The sequence below is a fragment of the Physella acuta genome, unplaced genomic scaffold (genome assembly GCF_028476545.2).
Source record: "Physella acuta isolate Inbredline_101_S28 unplaced genomic scaffold, ASM2847654v3 ptg000773l, whole genome shotgun sequence".
NCBI lineage: Eukaryota > Metazoa > Mollusca > Gastropoda > Physidae > Physella > Physella acuta.
Window position 1 is genome coordinate 243,991 of NW_026732291.1, and position 7,817 is coordinate 251,807.

Here is a 7,817-nt window from a genome sequence, read left to right on the forward strand (position 1 = left end):
CGGACGTCACGTGACTGACGTGAATGACTTTTTAAATTATCTCAGTTTGCACACCTATACCATGATAGTCGTTGAAGTCTTGTTGGCCCGGTGGCTAAGTTGAATGATGTACTCAACACAAGCTGGCGTTCGGTGTTCAAATCCGGGTCAACAACAGATCAGATATCCAGTATATCTGTGTTAAACAAACGAACAATATGTTTAAGGAAATGGTAATAGAGTTTTTTTCTAATATTTTCACAATGTATCTGTTTTGCTTTCGTAAGCGAAAATAGTAGGATTTAGAATAAGAAATGTTCTAATATTATTTCATTCCAATTGTTTTCTTCGTGATGTATAAATTAAAAAAAGTAATACATTATTCAGTTATGCAAATTCTAAAAAAAAGTTAGTTTATAATTGTTTATTTAACCATTAAACATTACTACTCAATTTTAGGTACACGGATATCGTGTGACTGACATAAATTTGTTTTTTTTAACTCTACCTGCAGACAAAGGAAAAGATGGTCAACAACTAACCACAGAAATGGACGTAGATGTATAACAATGGGAAGGCGTGGCCTAGCAGTGGAGCGCTAGACTGCTAACCCGATAGTTTCGAGTTAGAATCCGGGTTCAAGTTAGTGGAACGTTCTTAAGTTCACCCAATTCTGAAGGGTACCTAACTCACATTAGGGAAAGTAAAGGCGGCTGGACATAATGCTGACCACATTATCCCTTTATATGCCGAGGTCAAGAAACATATGAACTCCACTTCATCTGCCCAATGGGTCGTTTGGTCTAAAGAGAAATCTTTGCTCTTTACTGTATAGCCCAACAATGCCTTTAGATAGCAATTTTCTCTCCGTATTTTGAAGTTTAGTATAGATGTTTTAGATTATGCTTTGACCATAAAATAAAACAGTCATTTGTGTAGGAAGTTTCCTGGCTGTGTGTACAGTTGGCACAAGTTGTGTGAACAGTTCTCAACAAGACACCAGATAACACTAGGCTGTGGGCTGAGTGACGGTGGACGTACTGGAACCACGTCTGGGGATGGGACACATTTAATCAACGATAAACAAGGAATTGTGAACTATTGCTACGATGATTATATGTTGGATTATTGTATCATATTTACATTTGAAATTAATTCTTAAAAATCGCTTAGTAAATATTTCCTGTCATTTCTATACCTTTCGCAATATATTTGAATAATGTGTCTAGTGCTATAGGCAGTCAGTACTTTCCCTAAAATCACATTGAAAATGTAAAGTATTTTCACAAATTAAAGTCACGTCTGGCCAAAAGGTCTAGCTTTTACACACTGTAAAATAATTTACAATGATTTATGAATTCGAATAACAAAACGGATTAGTAACAGCTTTTATCTTTACAGAAATAAAAATTATGTACTTACATTCAAATTAATAGACCTCCGTTTCAATGAAAGATCCGCAGGTTAATTAACCAAAGTAAAATTTAACTGAAATTCGTTAGTTGTCTGTATGAATCAAATAATTAAAAACTGTATTGTTACATAGGTTCATGATCATTTGAATATAAATGATTGTAGACATGATTTCATAAAATGTTTGACCCCCGGAAAACAACTTTACTTTGGGTATAAATTCATATAATTTGGATTATATTTAATTGTTTTATACTACAACTGATTATTTAGCTTTTTAAATATAATTAAACTGTTTTTTTTTCAAATTCAATGGTTTTCAAGTACTTTATTTTAAGGACACTATTTTGAAACTGAAACAAGCATAACTTACAACTGCTTTCGTTTGACTGTTGATTTTCACCACAGTAATTGTGGCAAATATGCTCTAGCGAGTCATACCGCACATAAATAGATATAGCCGCAGCTACAGAATGACTTGTTTGGTCTAGGGTTTGTCTCGTTGGACAAGAGGTCCCTTAATAGTTAATATTGCGTTTATTAATGCTGTGTTATTATTATTGACTGATTGCCGATATTTGGCTCAGTGAAAAGGGTTAAAATTATTATTGAGTAATTAACTCAGTTTCACAATCATTTAGCTTTTATTAATACATTAATTATTGGCATAAGATACAACTTAGAGTAGCCTGGAATGAGCGACTGGTCTGCAGGGCGGCGTGGTCACACTTGCTCACACAGACCTCGGTACTGTCTAAGTGGTTTTAGCCCCAAGCTGGCCGGCTGTAAAATACATGTGACAACTTCCTAACATCTGTGTGATATACACATTCATTCAGACACATACAAGTTTACAATTGTTACCAAGATAATACATTTACATTAGCCTTACATAAGGCCTACAATAAACATTACTAGGAAATATGCTTTCATTCATACATTGTTTTATACTCATTCCATACTTATTAATTAATATTATAACATTACAGCTAATAAAAGTAAGTGTTAATTACCTTCCAAAGAAGCCACACAGTCCTCTACACACGTTGCCAAACGTACGTTTAATTTCTCCGAGGAGAACAAGTGCCGTAGCACCAAAATAATTATAATGTAATAATGGCTAGTGCCTAAGCACAAAAAAAAACGTGTACCTCCGAAGAGGGGAGAAGGTAGAGTGACCGGACTGTAGCGTCCCTACCCTACAGGTCACATGACTTAGGCTCCGCCCTCGTGACCGCAGTCTGAGGTCGAGCCCCGGTCAGCCTTACAATACCGCTGGACTCAGGTCCAGGTGTGTACCGTTACCTGTGGGGTAGCAGGAAGGGGGGAGAGGTGGAGACACCATGATAGATATTTATAATCTATCATAACAGTAATGATCAGTACAATTGTACAAACAGTAATCGAAACTATTGACAGCAAAGTTGTCAAACTGTTAAAAACATATGGAAATATTTCACGATCATTCACCAACTCAGAGTTAAAATACCGATAACATTTTTGGAATCATAAAGTTAGATCAACTCTATCTCTTCTTCATAGCTCTCAGACCTATATAAAACTATCGTGTTGTGGCAACCAACTCACACATATTGAAGTGATAAATGACTGAATAAAATGATATAGTATTAATACCAAATGGCAACTAATAAAAGATCATAACCAATAACATTCTTCAGATTCTAAAAGGTTTCTTTAGACATTCATTCTCATTCACTTTAAATTTTTGTGAGTGGAATAAGGGGCGGACACTGGTTAAAGTGTATATTTTCTTTTTCGTCCGGGGGGAGGGGAAGAAGAGAGAGCAATAACGCCCGGAAGAGATGCCTGAAAGAGGCTGATTTACAGTTCGCAAAAATAATCTTAGTTCTAAGCAAATTACCTAATCCATGATACCATTTTAAACCAGCTTGATACATTCACATCTGATTTACTAACTTTCAGTGGTGTTCTCTGTCTCTCCAAACTGCATAGCAAGAAAAAAAGGGAATAGCAGATGTATAGTAACGTATAATAAAAGGATAAGATAATTTGTTTAGTCCATTCCAAATTGCTTTTACTTTTCCCTTTAAATTTATCTCTCTTTGTTCTGTAGAGGCAAGCAATGTAACTAATTTCATCAACAGTGAGTTATCGTCAGGTTGTGCCTTTCCCCATTGCCATCACACCACCTGGTGTTAGATTTTGGAGGGGGGGGGGTGATTAGGGGGCAAGTTCATTGTAGGGTACCAGTAGCGCGATCTCGTGATTATTAGGGTTAGCAAGTGCGTGTTTTTCTGTACTTCTGTAAAAAGCCGTATGTGTAGATATTACATAATTAGCTTACACATATTTAAAAAAAGGATGTAGATACCACGCTCATTGATTGCCAAATAAAGAACACAATTTAATGTTAAACAGTACCTACCTTAATAATCGTTTATAGACGTGTTTGTAGGATTCTTACACCAAGGACTAGAAATCATGATCTGATTCAAATTGTAAGAATTGTTTATTTGGTTATATGCTGTTTGACGTCAGTTTTCACACAATGTTATTGTTTTGTCCGTGGAAATGTTGTAGAGTCAGTACCATGCCATGCCCCGATAAAACCTATCCCCGAGTAATGTCAGCTATCCATCACAGTCAAGTTTCTCTATGTGGGGAAAACCTGTTCACCTGACATCCGTGTATAAACCATATGATCAACAGACCATGACATGACATCACCAGTGGTATTATATAAGCCTCAACAAACAACAAGCACACAAAACATGACGATGAAGTAGCACGTCTTCAATACACTTACGTATTTTTTATCAGTGTTACCATTAGAAGCATTCCAGACATCTAATAGAAAATTTCATTTGAAAAGTTTTACAAAATCGGCAGATTGTTGGGGGTGGGGGGGGGGGGTGGGATGGGGGGTGGAAATCGTCAAAGGAAAGAGGGTGCAGAGCTGGAACGTTTTAGCAGTTCGCTTGCGTCTATTATGTATTGATACAAAAAAAGTAAAAGGTGGCCCTCGATCGAATAAGGGGTCATCTATAAGTGACGTCACTCTTTTTTGGACTATTTTTACCTCCCTCCCCCTCCCCTCCGTCACACCTCGTTACAAAAAGCCAAACCGCACCCCTTAAATGACGTCACACCTCAGCCTACAACCCCCCCTCCCCCTCATAATTGCAGTTGAATTTTTCTTAAAACATCGATATTTCCCCAAAATCTTGTCTGAACTCTGTCTATATAGAGTATTTTAATCTATTCCTATTACAATTTATTGAAACAGTTTCCTAAAACCCGAAATAACGTCTAAAATTAGTTTTTAACATGGCTTTTTTATAATGCAAAAGTGTTATGTCTCACCATCTGAACCCCCCCCCCCCCCATCTTCCCCCTTATCACAGACCGTCACAAAATTACGGACCCCCTTCCCCCCTACGAGTGTGACGTCATTTATGGACGACCCTTAATACTGTATCTACATAAAGTGGTACATCACGGTTTTAAAATTTTAAGAAGAAACTTTGGTTGGCATGCGGAGAATGTGGAAACGGAAGAATAAACAATTATTATGATTTGTTGTCATCAGCTCTTCGCCGTGGGCCTTTTCTCTGTTTGCATTAACCGTTCACGTTGCGCATTGTTGACGTCATGTTCCAACGGCTGTCCTTATACCGTATCGGCTTTTTAGCTAGGGGTGCCATATGCTCACGTGTGAGGGTGACATAGTGCTCACGTGTGGGGGTGCCATATGCTCACGTGTGAGAGTGCCATAGTGCTCACGTGTGAGGGTGCCATAGTGCTCACGTGTGAGGGTGTCATAGTGCTCACGTGTGAGGGTGCCATAGTGCTCACGTGTGGGGGTGCCACAGTGCTCACGTGTGATGGTTCTTCTGGTAACCCGACCACTGTGATGACAACTTATGCACCTGGTACTGTAGGACCATTGAGTCAAGTAATACCCCTGTCCCACCATGCAAAAGGCCTACTGAACAGATCCCAAGTGCTGAGATAGCCACTGGGTAACTCTGGCAACTACTGAGACCCTGCTACATGGGTGTGGCCATCCAAACGTTTTATTTTATTGCAGAAACTTTCCCAGGAGTATTCTCATAAACTTTTCAAAGTTTCATTACGATCGGATGAAAAGTGTAGTTGTGTACAAAAAGATAAAAGACAGACACATAGACGGAAAAACGAATATATATATATATATATATATATATATATATATATATATATATATATATATATATATATATATATATATATATATGTATATACAAACATAAATACGAACATAGGATACTCATTTCTGGCCAGATAGTGTTTTGAAAAAAAAAACCGGGAGTGATCTCTCCAAACTTTCTCGAATATTTTTGTATTAAACAACTCTGAATATAGACATGATTTTAAGATTAAGATTATATACTTGAATTACTTACATTAAAAAAAAAAGACAAAAGATCGCCGCGGGCCGGATGAGAGGACCTCGTGGGCCTCATCTGGCCCGCGGGCCGTAGTTTGGAGGTTTTACACATATGTGACACACCGCAGGGATGGCCCAATCTACTGACACACCGCAAGGATGGCCCAATCTACTGCCGGTGACACGAGGATGGCCCAATCTACTGATTGGGACACAACGAAGTGATGGCCCAATCTACTGACACACCGCAAGGATGGCCCAATCTACTGCTGGTGACACACCACAAGGATGGCCCAACCTACTGCTGGTGACACAAGGATGGCCCAATCTACTGCTGGTGATACACCACAAGGATGGCCCAACCTACTGCTGATGACACAAGGATGGCCCAATCTACTGCTGGTGACACACCACAAGGATGGCCCAATCTACTGCTGGTGACACAAGGATGGCCCAATCTACTGCTGGTGACACACCACAAGGATGGCCCAATCTACTGCTGGTGACACAAGGATGGCCCAACCTACTGCTGGTGACACACCACAAGGGTTGCCCAATCTACTGCTGGTGACACAAGGATGGCCCAATCTACTGCTGGTGACACATCACAAGGATGGCCCAATCTACTGCTGGTGACACACCGCAAGGGTAATGTTTGGGGCTCACAGTCACCACCTAGGTAGAGGATGACACGGCTAACTGTTGAGCGCTCTATCTACTGCTGGAGATGCTGACTTGTGACGCATTATGCTGAACAGTTGATGTCAACTTGATTCTGAGTTAGACAGGCACATTTTGATTCTCACAAAAATATTTCATCTAGAACGTTTCAATATTTGACAGTTTTGCCATGAACGTTCAACAAAACAAATCTACAAGTGTCGCTGTTGAGGAACTCTACTTCATCTGTTACATGTACAGTATACTCTGTGACGTAACATTCTGTTGTACTTATCTTGTTGTCAATTTAATTCACTCTCTTATAAACTTTTTTTTCTTCTAACAACAAAGGAACTGCTTACATTTCAGGAGCTGATGTAGGCTAAAACATAGGGAAGTAATTTTGAAGAAATTACTGCAACTAACCGATCTTGATGCTAAAATTGACTTAATCTTACCATAGAATGTGGACTATAATTCAAATATTTTAAACTAGTATTTTGCAAGCTGGTTCGTGGACAAGAATTTTTTTATTGATTGATCTTCCCAAAACTTTAACTTTAAAACTATCCTAACTATAACACTGTGGGGATGGCAACTCGGGGTAGATAGACATGATTTTTAATCCATTTATAATTACTTAAACTTTTAAAAATAGAATAGAATCTCGTAGAAAAAAGGCATTGCGCACCAAGTGAACGCCAAAACAAATATGTGTATAATAATATTAGTACTTTATACATTCACATGCGTTTTTTTGAGAAAACTGAAATAGCGTAAATTACTACTTCCAGTCAACGGAAATTACTCAAAATGTGTGACAAGGCAGAAAATAATTTGTTTTACTTACATGTAAACTTTCATTTAACTATTTTAAACAGTACTCAAGTTATAGGCTTTTAAAAATTGAAAGTTGAATAAGTTCCACTTCCGTTTTATCGGAAATCGCTAAATAGTTGATACAGAACTAAACATTTGATATAATATATACATATATATATATACACACACAAACATTCGAATAAGATTGCAAAACTATGTAAAAATCTGTGATTTCTTTTGCACGATTACAGTACTTTCTCTATAGGTTATCGTATACGAGAAAATAAAAATTAAAACATAAATTTAATGAAACAGGGAAACAACTATGTAAATACTTGTCATTCAATTTTTTTTCATTGTTACTTCCCTTTGACCACAAAACGGTTTATTGTAATTTAGAGCTCGCATTATTTATAGCTTAGCTTAGTCCAAAGATGATTATTTCATACAGAGAGTAAAGTTATGAAACCGATATTGTCCCTAATTTATCTTCTTGCTTTAACTGACAAGGTATCGATATCAGAGGCGTAGC